The sequence below is a fragment of the Nothobranchius furzeri genome, chromosome 7 (assembly GCF_043380555.1).
Source record: "Nothobranchius furzeri strain GRZ-AD chromosome 7, NfurGRZ-RIMD1, whole genome shotgun sequence".
Lineage (NCBI taxonomy): Eukaryota > Metazoa > Chordata > Actinopteri > Cyprinodontiformes > Nothobranchiidae > Nothobranchius > Nothobranchius furzeri.
Window position 1 is genome coordinate 80,527,248 of NC_091747.1, and position 16,143 is coordinate 80,543,390.

At 42.4% G+C, this 16,143-nt stretch overlaps 1 long non-coding RNA gene across 1 annotated transcript; it reads right to left on the reverse strand.

Moving 5' to 3' along the window:
- Window positions 1-689: 689 nt before the first annotated feature.
- LOC139070823 (uncharacterized) lies at window positions 690-5,145 on the reverse strand. The gene is made up of 4 exons (XR_011521274.1): window positions 4,778-5,145; window positions 4,148-4,243; window positions 3,970-4,057; window positions 690-3,513 (listed from the first exon to the last, which is right to left on the reverse strand). It is a non-coding gene; the product is annotated as an uncharacterized lncRNA (long non-coding RNA).
- Between the last annotated feature and the right edge of the window lie 10,998 nt (window positions 5,146-16,143).

Sequence of the window (16,143 nt, forward strand, 5' to 3'; positions counted from 1 at the left end):
TGACTCAAGCTCATCAAGCTCCAGGCCTTTATTGGAAGGAGGGCCAGTATTAGAGGCAGGCCTCTATTTCTAATTGAGCAAAATGTACTAATGGTTCGCTGGAGTTTTTGACAATTAAAATTGCGCCCACATTTTCAAAGTTAAACACATTTATTTTAACAACGGTAGTTTCTGCTTCAGACCTCTCCCCCCTCCCCCTGCGCAGCGGCCGCAAACTCACTGATGCGCCTGCAGCCTCTCAGTGTTCCTGCTGCTCTAAACATTAAAATAATTATTTCATTTTCTGTTGCTCACTTCTGATTACCTTCAATGGTGTCTGTTTGTTGCAACAGCAGGTACAAAAACGAACTTGTTTTTATTTGACTCTTTTTCTGTCCTGCCTGTTTATTATCTTCCTGCATCTCCTCTCAATCCTAAAGAGACTGCTACCTGGGTTCATATTTATTCACCTCATGAGTTACCTTTGAACTGCAGTTCTAAAAGATCTACCGACCGCAAAAACAGCGGAGCGCTCGCTGTTTGGCGGCCGTATCAGTGATCAGTGCGTCAGAGGACAAGGTGCTGCGTGCAGCGCCCCGCTCCACAGCATGCAGCGAAACGCATCAGGCGCAAATAAAAGACAGAAAACATTAAAGGAAATGAACTGACATGAACGATCGCGTGTTAAATTAGTTTTTGAGGTGGCGAAACCTGATTGTTACTGTGGCCGTGCTCAGGAGGCAGATCTACCGACCGCGAAAACAGCTGAGCGCTCCCTGCTTGGCGGCCGCATCAGTGATCTGTGCATCGGAGGACAAGTTGATGCGCCCTGCTCCACAGCAGCGATACACATCAGGCGCAAATAAAAGACAGAAAACATTAAAGGAAATGAACCGACATGAACGATCGCGTGTCAGTACCTACGGTCGCGGGGATTCCCTCCACGTTGCACCTACGTCACAAACCGCGGCTATAAACGGAAGTCGCCTTTCCAGCTCACCACTCAGTCATCGTTTCTTCAGATTCATGATCAGAGTTTCCAACCTACCGATCAATCCAACGAACTATCAGCTCATAGTAAGTTATCTTACTTACTTCTGGAAAGCCCGGCATTTCCGTGTCACTTCGTTGACGCTCGAACGCTCGGGGGTTTCCTAGATCAGCCGGCGTTTCACCGACGCTATCACTTCCGCGTCTGTGAAACCACGCTCCCTATTGAATTATCGTATGATCACATTCTCTTTTTGTGGGTAAAACTCAAGAAATAAATTTTTTTACTTGTTTTTTTTTTAGTTTTATTACAAAAAGTGCATTTTATGATGAAATTGATGAAAAAAAACAAGAATTTCTTGATATTTCGCATAGAAAAATACCGCGAATCAGTGAAAAATACCGCAAATCTGCGAATTCCCCCTGAAAAATGCTCCAAAGAAAAAATCCGCGAAGCAGCGAATCCGCGATGAACGAACCACGAAGTAGCGAGGGATTACTGTATAGTGAAGTTGACTAGTTCATACACCCCCTACTGCTGCTCTCCAGAGTGTTCTGCAGCATAATCAGCACGTTCTCTTTGAACTTGATAGTGTAATGACCTGGCTGGGGTTGTAAGCCAGGTGCATTCTGGGTATTGTGTTATATGTGTTTCCTATCGTTCTGCTAGTTCCTATGTGCTGGTTTGCGTGTTGTGTGAGTGTTATGTAAGCCACAGGGAAGGTGATGTGTGTTCTGTGGAGGGGTTGAATTAGCATGGTTAACTGACACCGTGACTCTGTGTGGTAGGAGCGTGATAGAGGATCGTGTCTGTAGCGTTACAAAGCGTTGAAGAACAAGCCTAATAAAGGTCTGTGTGAACCTCTACTGCCTCCTGCTGGTTGATTTGGGGACTATAACCCTGCCACTGGGACGCTCATACTTACTTGTTACCACATTCCACCCGGCCACAATAAGAGACTGGCCATTATGGCCAAAATTGGAGGCCCGGCCTTTAATTGAATACTGGCCTGTATTAGAGGATTTACAGAATCTTAAAGGAGACATAACATGCTTTTAAGTTATTCCTTTTTACATCTAAATCCTTCAGTTGGGGGTCTAAAAACAGTGGAACTGCAGTTCTTTGGTCTGATTTCCTCATTATTGTTGCTCTACAGACCCTCATCTACCCCTGTTCTGAGGAGAGTCTTGAGAACGAGCCGTTTTGGGGTACTGTCTCTTTAAACTGTAGGAGGAGCTGTAAACTCCGCCCCCCTCCATAGTGCAGTCCTGTACTCTCCTCCCCCAGTCGGACTTTGTAGTTCTATAGAGAAATCATTATTTAGCATAGCAGATTTAGCATAGCATATTAGCATTTTTAAAACACGTGGGGAGAGTAGTTCATCAAGCTGTTTCATGGCTGCTAACTCTCTCATGCATTTGTCTGTAGTCACTCACACACACCCGTCACGGCCGACGGAGGGACAAGCGAGCAGGCACACGCGCGCGCACACACACACACAAAGAATGCTGCTTGCTTATTTCTGTAAAAAATGTTTAAAAAAATGATACAGCTCATTAAAACACCATTCAAAGAATATATTTTATTAAGATCTCTATCTATATACATACATATAATTATAAATAATTTTATAAGTAGTCTTATTTTATATTGGGTGTCTTAATGGCTGAAAATGGATAAAAAGCAGTTACATTTTAATTTAAAGATTTGAGATTCTAGTCAAAAATAAAGAACATTCCTCCAAGTGTTCTTTAATGTCATCATTATAATTCTAATGCTTACAACTTTGTTTTTATTGTCTGCAATGCGTAGCCTATATCTTTATTAAATGTGTTTAGCTGTAAAGTGGTAATTCTCTCTAATGTGTACAGAGAGGTGGACATCAGTGCTGCAGTGAAATTCCCAAGATCAGTCTGCTTTGCTAACAAATATAGTTAAATCTTACCTGCATTCTAAATAAATACCGTTAGGTGAAAACATCAGTAGGCATTGAGTTATTGATACAATCCCTAACAGCCAGAATGGAAGAAGAGCATGCTGGGTCATCCTGGACCTGAGCCTGTTCTGTGTATTTACCTACAGGATGCAATAAATGTCTACAAGGCTGAGTTTGGACCATTACATCTAAAAGAAAGCATACAATCAGTGATTTTTTTTATTGTTTACATTAATATACAAATTTTCTAAGTATTAACCTCACAGCAAATAAGTAGAACAATATAATAAACAGGCTTTAGTAGTTAAACAGGCGTTGTGCACACAGGTGCTTTGTGTCTCGGTGCTGGTGGTGTCTAGGTCTCAGAGTTCCTGTCCTCCTGCCGTCTTCTGTTGTCCTCAGGATACGGATTGATGTTTCCTGATGATGAGGGAGGGGCAGTATGTGGGCTTCAAACTGGTCCTGGACAACAGTGGGAAACCTCCGTTGTCTGAATACTGAGACCAGAGAGTTGGTGAGATGCAGATCTTCTCTACCTCATCTAGAAACGGAGTTGGTTCAGGGAAAACTTTTCCAAAGACCAGTTCCATGATGTCATCGCCATATTCTGCAATGATAGACAATAACTTTAATGACATATTTTGTTTACAAGCAGCTTTAGGAAAGTTGTTTCTTTAGCTTTCATGTTTATAGTCACTTTTGTGTTTGTTCACAAGTTCACTTTGCTGCAGTGACTTCATATTTTCCTACAAATGTAATAAAATAGTGACACTAAAATTATACAAATGATTCCTTATGAAAGGAAGCTCATTAGAGAGCAGTGCAGACAGACTTACTACATGCTGCAGCTGTTTTTGTAGGCCAGCTGCTGCTGAATTTGGGGAAAGTTATTCTGCACACATCCAGATCAGATGGTGGATTACAGAAAATAATGTAATTCAATAATTTCTAAACAGACTAAACAAGTAAAACATCAAATAAATCACTCTGCTGTCATCAGACGGAGTGATTCAGGGGGTGAGGTGTTCTTAATGATGAGGGTGGCTGAAGTGTCATCACTCACTTTGGTCTGGTCCAGACCGTCTCTTTACTGGTGGGTCTCCTTCCTCAGTAGGTGACGTGAAACGCCAACATCTGAACGTTCTGTGTTCCTTAGAGGAGAAGAAAAGTAACATTAGCAAGCTGGCTAAATTATTTTTTACTAGCATCTCAAGGACTTGGAGAAGCAGATCTTCACTTACCTAAACATCAGACCAGTTTGTCCCAGCTGAGCTCATCAGGGCGTTAGTCTGACAGCCTGTCAGTGAAACACGGCTCCAGTCTTCTGGATGTGGACTCTAAAAAGCAAAGGAACATTTTTACTTTGTTTTAATTATTTTACAGCCAATTTTATCAGCTTTCCGACGCTCACGCTCATACAGACGGTGAGCTTTGCTGCGTCTGACTGATGCAGTTAGTTTTTATATCTGCAGTGAGACAAAAAACTAACCTCACTTCACTTAGAGATCGTTCTTTAAAACTCTATTAAATCCACTGTGTTGACGCACTTTAATGACTTTGTCACGCTGCATTTTAGCTGATATGGGACTTTATTTACTGGATGCTAAGATTACATCACACTCATGTAGAATAACACACAGGCTCTCTGCTGTTACAATCAGTGGGAGGTTATCATCTGGTGTAAAAGAAGGCGTTGATCAGAAATCACGTTTTATTCCACGAAAATCAGCCAAATCCACATTAATCTGGGTGCTAACTTTACTAGCATACTGTGCTAGCGATAGCAAGCCGGATGCTAACGCTTTAGTGCTGCTAATGCCCGTAAATCTAAAGTAAAGTTTGTCGACATTTTAGAGTGATATGAAGCTTACCGCTCTGCTGCTGTGTCCCGGTGCTGCCAAATTCAGATGGAAATAACTCCTTTTAGATAGATGAAGCCCTCAGTACTTAGCCACTAGCCTGGAGACAGAACGAACGAACCACGCGCGCGCGCGCGCACGCACACACACACACAAACAAACGCAAACACACTACTTTTTCTTCTGTGTTTTTTTAGCAGTAGTGTCATCAGCTCCTGGGTTTAAATACTGCCACACCACCCTTCCTTAAAACGAGGAACAGTTTTGAGCTGTGTGTGGCTAAAATAACCAGACATTCTGCATTTTTCCAATAGGACTACAAAAAATCTTAGCGAGAAGAAAAAATGGCGGATTGGCTCTGTGTTTAGCCGAGGGCCATTACCATATTTGGTAGTTATCCTCACTAAATTAATTACTGATAATGTAAAAACTGAACGGGTGGACAAATATGCCCAAAACTTAATTATTAAATATCTAAATAGCAACTCCAGTGAATAATATAAGCCTTTTTGCTCACTTAGACACTTAAAATGTGAAACACACCGTGTTAATGGATAAAAAAGTGGGTTTTTCATGTTATGTCTCCTTTAATTTGACCTTGAATGAAAAATAACCTCTTAAAAGTTTTTATCACGGTGGAGGCAGCGTTCAGTCCGCTGGCGTTAAAGCAGCGTGTGCGCTTATTGAATCTGTGTGTGTGTGTGTGCGCGGCACAGCCGCTCAGGTCACCGCGTCTCACGCTATTTAAACCAATGTTGTAAAATGACTTCTGCCCAGCCCAGATGTGCTCACTTGTGCACCCGTGAGCCGTGGTTCAGCCGGAACGCGTCTGACCTCTGACAGATGCACTCTGAACTTCAGATCTTCAGCGCGCTGTCAATAGCCTGAATGGGAATCATTTCTTGTTATTTAGTTACATCCACAATGTTCTGTGTGTGAGGTTTACAATGTCAGAACACCTGCATGAGAGAGGTGTTAATTACAATCTGCCAGAATGACTCACCTTCAGATTCCTCCAACACCGTTAAAAATGATCAAATACGGAACATATCGGCGTGCGCAGGCCAGAGTGCTGAAGCTCGGCGCATTTTTATTATGAAGCTAGGGCACATGTGGAGGACACGCGTGCGCGCGCAAAAATATACTTGTTTTCAATTACATTAATTGTGCCCACTTGCTTTTTCTTTGGCCCACCCACAAATGAGTTTCTACGCTAATAGTGACATATGACAGACTTCTCTGAGCTCTGCAGCCATTACACTTTTCACCTCGCGCACCCCCTAGCGGCAGCTCGCGCACCCCTGGGGGTGCGCGCACCACACTTTGGGAATCCCTGCTCTATAAGAAGGGCCTAAGCCGCCTCCACATCCTGAGGAGGCTGAGGTCCTTCTGTGTTCTTCCCAGCTGCTAAAATCCTTTTATCACTCTGTGGTTGGCTCTGTTAACCACTCTGCTGTGGTCTGTTGGGGTGCAGGCAGCTCTGACAGGAAGAGACTGAACAAGCTAGTTCACTAAGCTATCTCGGTTATGAACTGCCCACTGGATTCAGTTGAGATGTGTGAAAGGAGGATGCTGGGGAAGATGACCTCCATCTTAACAAACCCTCCCACCCACTGGTTCCACTGTGGAGACCATGGACAGCTCCTTCAGAGGCAGACTGAGACATCCCAGATGTAAAACAGAACACTACCATAGGTCCTTCATTCCCTCTGCAGTAAGAGTGTATAACTCCTCAGTTTAAGCAGTACTGGCATTATCCTGTTACACAATAACACCAATGCAGTAGTCAGTATGTGTTCAATACTCGTTCAATACCAGCTTTACGTAGTACGTCCGTGTCCCTTGCAGTATGCTGCATAGTGTGAACCCAAGTTTTTTACGTTTTTATTTGTGGTTTTTAGTGGTCGAAGGTTACAATTCTAGACTACTGCCTATGTGTTTATACATGTACCTTTGTTATTATTTTCTTCTAATTATTTCCTTAAGTGCTGCTGTAACAAGTGGATTTCCCCACTGTGTGATCAATAAAGTCTATTCTATTCTATTCTATTTTAAATCCATCTTGATTTTGAAAGAAAACCCAATCATGATTTCTTTCTTTTCATTGTGTTTTTTTAGCTTCAGCTTGTGAATTCACCAGAGCAGGAAAGATGGATTTTCAGGAATGTTGCAGGACTGATTCATATCCGCATCGCAGAGCAAACGGATGGATGTGGCGCCGCTCACAGTTGTTTGGCTTCAGGCAGCCCATTGTTGCTGCTCATTGTGGGTAATCGATCTCATGCTCTGTATGGACTGTAAATTAGAAACTGAAGTAACTCTCGTTAAGCGTTGACCATTATTGCTAGAGACTGACAGAAAAGTGCTTTTGCTTTTGCCGGCAATCATGCCGCAGACGCTGAACACGGAGCAGAGACACATAAACCTCTAATGCAAGCAGGAGAGCCTATAAATATATTTCTTGTCACTTCTGTTCTGCAAGACACCTTCATTAAATGTTTAATTCAGCCACACTGAGCGCTGCAGACGACCCAGTTAGGAGACCTACTGCAAATGAAGCTGAATCCTAATCTGCACCGTCTGCATCAAATATTAGAAAAGTTTTCATTACCTCCCTCCACATCTCCTTTCACAAACTTTCCCATTAATCTTAATGACAGACTGAGAGGATACCTGTGTTTCCTCCCCTCCGGGTAGGTTTTAAAGCAAGGAAAATGTGGCCTTGTGTCCTGTTTTTGGCATCTTTTGAGACATAAACAACATGACAGAATGTCTCAGAGAGCGTAATTTACGATAAAGGAGGAAGAGCGAATGCATAGTTATTGTTTATAGTTTTATTTTCAATATTTCCCAAGCGCAGCATATTCCATGGCCCGTGGCATTAGTGTAGGCTCTGCTGTTTGAGAAAGAACAAATAATAATAATAAAGGCCAGCTTTATGTCCTGTGAAATTAAATTCAACATACGGCCATATATTTTTTTTGTCCATTTGTTTCACAGTCTTGCTTTGCTATCCCTACCTGAGAAACACACATACATCACTTTGGATTTTTTTATATGGCGCACACATTTTATTACTCGCTGGTCTGAGAAACAGAGCTGGAAATGTTATGGTCTGCTTGTAGAGTTTTGATGTATGGGTGCACAGGAACATCAGAGCTGCAAGGTGTTTGTTGTTCCCCTGCTGTTCTGCAGGTAATCTTTAGTTTGAAGCTAATTAGATGGTCGTCTGTTCACTCCAAACTGCCCCCAGCTGTTCTCCATGTTCCTTCATCTCTCTGGGACTCAGATCACTCTCCATCTGCACCTCACACACCCTTCTCTTTACATAAATATATCAAAGTACACAACCAGTCTGTTGTGATTTATTCTGTTAGCTGATCAGCAAATCTAAGACCAATGCTAACAGGTTGATTATGGGCAGCTGTAAACTTTACAGGATCATTGAGTCAAAATGAGCATGTCAGGGGCGGCGTTAGGCCCGGCTACTTGGGCTGAAGCCCCGAATGAATTATGAAAAGCCCCGGATCTCAAACGCGGAAGTAGCATGCAGTACCAAAGTCCAACAGAGAGGGAGCAGCTGGCAGTAGTTTGTATACAGCCTGCCTGAGCCTCCACCACTGAAGAAGAAGCCCTTCAGCCGCCGGCTTCTTCTACTGTCTCTGCCTGAAACGCATGAGTGAAGATGGACATAAGGACGTTTTTTAGACCAAAAGTACGGCAACAGAACCCCAGCTTTGATGAGACTGGTGCTGACTCAGGTTTGTGAGTCTTATTTGAAAATATTTGTTGTGCTGCTGGTTTGCCTAAAGTTAGCTTACTATCAGGTAAAGTTGTTGGAGAAAGAAAGGGAATATTTACTATCATCTCACACTAAACACTAACAGGAACAATACTCTGCCCTGAATATGCTTCATATGTAGCTTCAGATTAAAAATTATGTGGTACAAGACAAATATATATGATGTTGACTAGTGCATGTCACGTGTGTGTGTGTGTGTGTGTGTGTGTGTGTGTGTGTGTGTGTGTGTGTGTGTGTGTGTGTTAAGCCCCGGATCTTCTTCAGTCCTAAATCCGCCCCTGGAGCATGTGATGGATTTCTGTATCACTTTCAACTGGTCATGAGGAAAAAGACCAGTTACTACAGATAGTTTTGTGAGATTCTGTTCCAGACTGAATCTTTAAGTTTATCAGGTGAAAGTTTCAGTAGGTAGCCCAGGGCTTCAGAAGTCGACTGTTTAAGTATAACAGGCCTCCACAATTCACTGTAGTGCCTCCTTTTTTATTGCATTTTTTTTATATCAACTCAAAACAAAAGGAACACGTTAGTATCTGGACCCTTTTATTTACTCTGAACTGAGAATTTGCTCTGCAGTTTTTAGTCAGCATAAAGTACGTTTCATAACCGTAAATATACGGTATGCATGTAAAGAAGTCGTCACACACTGTCAACATTTCCATTCATTTGTTTTGCAGGCAGGCTTTTTGTTGTTGTAAAGGTTAATGGGGGCTGCACAGGGGTGACAGTGGCACAGGAGTTAAGAGCTCGCCCCGTAATCGGAAGGTTGCAGGTTCGAGCCCCACTCAGTCTGTCACTGTCGTTGTGTCCTTGGGCAAGACACTTAACCCACCTTGCCTGCTGGTGGTGGTCGGAGGGACCGGTGGTACCTGTGTACGGCAGACTCACATCTGTCAGTGCGCCCCAGGGCAGCTGTGGCTACAATGTAGCTCATCCCCACCAGCGTGTGAATGTGTGTGTGAATGGGTGAATGACTGATTGTGTTGTAAAGCGCCTTGGGGGGTTCCACGACTCTAGAAAGTGCTAAATCAAATACAGGCTATTTACCTTTTATGGTCAGAATAAAAAATATTAATAGATTAAAAACCATGTCTGTTGGAGAAAACACACACATGAATGAGAAAATAATACGAGTTACACCCAGAACAGTCCCTGATGAGATTCAGACTTCTGTGCTGCATCAATCAACACTTATAGGACAAATAAGTAAAAGATAGTGGAAGGAAGATTACACTGAAACTAGGGATGGGTACCTTTGACATTTGAATCGATCCGGTACTAATTCCCGGTACCTACGAATCGATACCGGTACTTAATGGTACCAATTTTCGATACTTTTGAGTGTTTAATATTTTAATTCTCTTTCATAATTAAATATATATTTTTCTCAATATATAACAATATTTGATAAATATCATGATAAATAACATACAACTGTTTGTATTTTAACATCGTCCTTGTAGTTTTATAAGCTGATAATTAAACTGAAGCAAACATCTTTACTGTGAACTAAATTTACTGTGTATCTTCATTCCTTTTGCCGTCCTTTTTCAATTGATTTTTCCCTACTGGGAAGTTAGAATTTCCGAGGAGAAAGCGAACACACCATTAGATGATAACAATTGTGGCAATGGAAGCTAACATACCAAGCTAATGTTATCTTAAACAGTTTATTTAACTGCTGGAGCAGATTTAAACGATGATGCCTCACACTTAGATCGTTTTCGCTGGTTTCATCTTCACCCAATCACCCGTCGCATTTAGTAAAGTGAAGCCAAACTTTAGAGCGCATTCATGTTCTTCTAGTCGGGAATTCGGAGTTCCGAGGAGAAAGCAAACGCACCATTAGCAGAACGGAAGCTAACATATCAAGCTAATTATATTTACCTACCGGAGCAGATTAAGATGAGGATGTCTCACTTAGATCGTTGTCTGTCGCTGGTTTCATCATCACCCAGTTACCCATCACATTTAGTGAAGTGGACCCAAGCGTTAGCATGCGTTCTTTCTACCATGCTGCTCTGTTTACAACTCACTCGCAGGGACCGATGACATAACGCTCTTGCACATGCGCAGCTGTCTAGGCAAGTTCTCGTGAAGGACGGGTACCGAAACGAGGCACCGTTTCAAAAGACGTGAATCGGTGCTCGGTCGGTACTATGGAATTCGGTCGGTACCTTAAAAAGTACCGAATTCGGTACTCATCGCTAACTGAAACTGACAAATTGGACCAAAAGATGCCTTTCTTACGTCATTCCTACATGCTGCACCTTTAAGCCTAATTTCCTTATTTGTAATGTTAAAAAAAGCTGTTTTACTTGTAAAAGTTTTCGTTTACGAATGATACTTTAAAACAAATGTCAAGAAACGCAATAAAACAATTTTTTAGAGGAAAAAAATTTAAGATAAGTCGCATCGCTGTCAGCCAATCAGAGGCAAAATGTTTGCATATCATGAAAATTAACGAGCAAGACTCCAAATCCTGCCGTTTTCCACCTTCCACTCCTCTGACTGGGTGAAAACGGCTCACGTGGCATTCATCCACACTAGAGACCACAACAGGTATAATGACAAAACAAGTGCCTGCCCACTAATAAATCCTTAAACTGTAGATATAAAAAGTTAAAGTTCATTCATTCACAGCCTAACACTTAGAATGATTCAGCGACAACAGCAGAGGAGTTAACCAGAGGGCTGCAGGTTTGACACCCCCCCCCCCCACCCACCCCCCCGTCCATCAGCACTCCCCAGAGCAGCTGTGGCTACATCACAGCTCATCACCACCAGCGTGTGAATGTGTTTGTGAATAAGTGAATGACTGGTTGTGTTGTAAAGCTCCTTGGCGGTTTGTAGAACCCCAGAAGATGATTTATAAAATACAGGCCAGGCCAGAAGATGCTGGAACCATTGATGTGTTAAAACTGTATATATATATGTGTGTCGATGGGTAAAACTAAAAAACTAGAGTTCCCCCTAGTGGATGGATGCAGTATTAAATCCCCTCTACTTTCATTACACCCAAGTAGGACGTTTTCCTGACTAAAACTAACCTTCATTCATTTTTTGCAGGTGATGACTCGTGTTGACTCGTGTGTCTAAGAGGAGGATTAGAAAAGAGAGGAGTTAAAACAGCAGCACTGACGTTCGTGTGAGGATGGTTCCCGTATCTCCCTGCTCTGGTCTGATGTGTAATTCCTCAGGAGATACCTTTTTTAAGTTGCTCCTTTAGAACCAGAACTTACGGAGGTTGCTGAAGACGCTCGAGCAGCGTTGCGTTGCTCCTTTTTGAAGTTGACCATTTGCAATGAATAATGCATTTTCTTCTCCGCCTCTTCCAAAGACAATATCACCTTAGGCAAACTTTTCCTGCCTCTGATTTCCTCTCAGAGGACAGGTGGATGAGAAGTTTTCCTCTACCTTTTGCAACAGCGTGAGGAAAACATAATTATCTTTCGAAACTCCATCGTGTAACACTGGTAACTGGTGATCAAAGTTGTTCTCTTTCAGTTTGAGCAGTTTTAACCCGTGCTCTCTCTCTCTCCGGGCCTGAGTTAATCCTTCCATGCAACTGTTGAAAACTTCTCTGATTACATTTCTCCTCACAAGATCCTTGACAGAAACAGCAGCTCCGGGAACCCGGTGATCAAACAAATCGTCATACTCAGGAGTCTTGACTGAAGCGGGATGAGGGCGGAAAGCAGAATACTTTATGCTACACTCCTATTTCGTATTTTACCACAGACTTGAACTTTGTTGTGCTGCTGTGTGCTTTGGAAGGAGAGGGAGAGCCATCCCATAGCTGCAGCAGAGCTAATGAGGTTTTTTTCTTGGCACACTGATGTGGAAATGACCCTCGCATGATCCATTTTAAAGATACAGACGTGATTTAAAACTTGCCTATTTCTCTATTCATGTTGTTTTATGTGTAAATTGGATTGCCATGCTAAATAATTCACCATACATCATCATTACTACAATTCCCTTTATGCCTCTCTGACAACATCAATAGCAGTGCGCTTGTTTACTCAGCTCATCTGAGTTTTACAGGTAACAAGCACAGGGGCTGTGAAGTAGAAATTTGTCATCATTCATGAGTAAATCTCTCTCCTTTGATGAAAAAGCTGTTCGAACTGTCATTATGGCACCTCTGACTGAGTAAAAAATGTGTGTGTGTGTGTGTGTGTGTGTGTGTGTGGTGTGTGAGGCCAGCCTGGCCATGCTTGTCTGCAATTACCTCCTTCAGTGGAAACGTTAAAATCCAGTGCCATGGAAGGCTGCCACGGCTGAGACTCCTACCCTCCTACTCCAAAGACCCTGGAGTGGGCTGGATTTGCCACATAAGCGTGCTCAATCCATCGGCTGAGAGGCAGAGCAGATGCCAAGATGGGAATTAGAACTGCAATCGGAGCAAGAATCACTGGTGCACTGATGCCACGACTGCAGATTTGTCCTGTTGCAGTCTTGTGAGTCCGTTGCATTGAAGAATGTGTGAGTGTTCCTTTCACGTATGGCACATGGCTGCAGATTTTACCAGCTCTGAGTCACAGAGGGTCCATGTAAGAGTGGGAGAACGGAATAGAGACTAAACACAGCTAATCTGGTGACAGTGCACCACTAACCCAACTGCACACTTGGAATTGACCTTCATCAAAACTGATTTATCAGAAATGATCAGATGTTTTGTTATTCTGTTTGTGCATTTTCCTTATTTATGTATATCTTACCATCTGAGTAATTTTTACCGGTAACACATGTCTCCATTTCACCAGGCCAGCCCAAAAGGACCACTTTGTGGGCCATTTTAGGAACCAACGGAGTACCAGAACTGGGGTATGCATTCTGAAATGATCCGCTAGCGTCGCTTGATGGGACTTGTGGTTAACTCATGCGGATTAGCTGTAGCTCAGTTGAAAATGACATGATATCATTAACGTCACCAGACAACCAGCATTTGTAAATTTGGAAGAATTCCTGGTTAAGCACAATGGAAGGAACAGCAAATAAGAAATAAAAAATGTGGCTGAAATCTCCCCACAATGCTGTCATTCACGCCGCCTTGGTGTCCTCTACAGCGCTGTAAAACACAGCCTCCTCCTTCCTCCATGGTTCACATGCCACATGCCACAGTCTGTGTGGGTGTATATTTAATCTTTCTGAGCAACTATGAAGATGCAGGAGGGGAGGCAGACAGTACCCTGCCTCACTGATAGGGGCAGTGCTGAGCCCCATAGACTCAGGTGCACGCTGCATTCTCTTCTATGCACAGGGCGGGGTGTGGCGCCGTCAGGTCGATATGGTGAACTAGTTTGCTCTGACTAAATGAAGCATTATTGCTAAAATTGAACAGCTGATTTGTTGAAACTGGATTTTCAGTCCAGAAAATAGAGGATGATTTTTACAGCACGGACTTAATGAAGACCCTAAGGCACATGTGTCAGACACAAGGCCCGCGGGCCGGAGCATTTTTATGTGGCCCGCGAGATAAATATCAAAAATATATTAAAACTGGCCCGCTGGCCGATTTTACCGCAAATACTTCAACTCCCATGATGCTTTGCGGCGTTAGCGCAGAGCCGACGCGCCCCCTCCTTTGTGTTTTTTCCAGCGTCTGCTGCCGGTGTCTGCAGCTCTGCTGTCTCGGACAAACTACACTCCTCTCACTCCTCTCACTCAGCGCCGAGTTCACTCAGCTGTTTTCTGACGTTGAACCCCAGAAACGGAGATTCTAGCCGCTCAGTAATGTGTTCACGACTGAAAGAGAAAGTTTTCCAACTAACGTCCAGACAGAGCCGATATAACTCCAGCAAGCAGTGACACGCTCAAACCAGCATGACTCTGTGGTTGCTGTCGTGTTTCCTCCCCGACACACAACAACGTGGTCAAGCTGCTCAGACATGTTCAGCAGCACAAACCTATGTGAGCACCTGTTGTCATCTAATGTTGTCATTATTATGATGAAGATGAACAAAACAACAGGAGTCTCCTCCTCAGCTCAGATCAACCCCATGATGCAGGTATCTGGCTGGAACAGGTGAGCATCACAGTAAACCAGTGGAGCAAACTGAGCTTTAAATATGTTGGTTTTATGCTCTTTTTCTGCTCCAAAACATGAAAGTTAACAGGTGAGATGTTGCATTTTCATTTAAGATAAAATGATATTTTATTTTGTTGTTGGCCCGTGAGAAAAGATTTAACCTACAGTAAACAGGAAGTGGAAAGGCTGCAGACAGATGAATAGAATAGAAAATCCCTTTATTGTTCCTCAGTGGGGAAAGCTAGACGTCACCGCAGCGATGACACTTATTACAGGAGAAAAAAAGGAGAATAAAAATAAGAAAAATGAATAAACAAGAAAACATAAATCCTGAATAGATTTATAAAATGCTGATTATACCACAAGTAATGAATACCACTGATGCCTTTTATTTAAAATTGACTTGCTCGTGTGTAATTTGGTTATTCCACATTCAGTGTTAATGCAGAAATATGTTTGTTTCCAAATTTAAAGGTTCAAAATTGCATATATGTTGATAAAGAAAATGTGCAAATTTGCCGTCACTTTTTCAAAAAATATTAAGTTTGGCCCTCGACTCCGTCCCAGAGTTTCATTTCGGCCCCGTGTGAGTTTGAGTTTGACACCCCTGGTCTAAGGTAAGATCATACATGATTTTCATTTGTAATAAAAGAGAACTCGGCCAAGAAAAATGAGTACACTGTCAAAGTCAAATTAGCCCTAATATTAAATCTTTCTTTGCTTTTCTTGCTAGACTATTGTTCATTAGTATGACATTGATTGAAGCAGATTTCAGAGGTTTTAAAACAACAAAATTTTTCATTCAAGGTCAAAATTTAAATACGAGCGTCTTTTTTGGGATCATAAATGTCTGACTCTGGAGCAGCCAGCGAACCTCACCACATGTCACTGCTCTGTAGTCAACTGCAGTGTTCTTTTTCATCTTAATGGTTCTTATTTTGTTCGTGTGGAAGAGTAACATAGTTAGAGGCATCTGTGTCCATGGGCTTTTATTTGGTTCTTTTTGGCCTCTTACATGTTCTCTGATGCCCACAGCCGCTTATTGCATCAGTAGCACCTCATTTTTCTCTGACTAACTTTGTTTTTGGCTCCTTTAGGAGATTTTGCAAGATTAAAATTTGGATGTTGACAGTCACAAGGTAGCAGTTTTATTTTTTAGGATTTTTAGAGTCAAAGACCAGTTCTGTTGGCTGGCTGTGTAGGCAAACGGCTTGTGTTTCAATGGAGCACGTTTTAGTATGTTTTCAGTTTTGTTGCAAAGGTTTTGGTTCATAAGTGTAATTTTGGTGCAAGCATGAGCCTCTGTAGGTTTTTATCTGTTTATTGACTCCATCCCATGTGTTCAGCACTGTTGTCTTCATAAACACAAGCATTTTAAATAATGCACAGCTCAGTAAATTCACTGACTTTAGTGCAACACTGTGAAGCCTGAACACTTTCAGTGGTTTATTTGCACCAGCCTCTGAACAACTCAGCAGCTGCTGCAGTAGAAAGCGGATGCTTCCAACATAAAGAAAAGTGGACAGACTTATGACCGTTTCCACA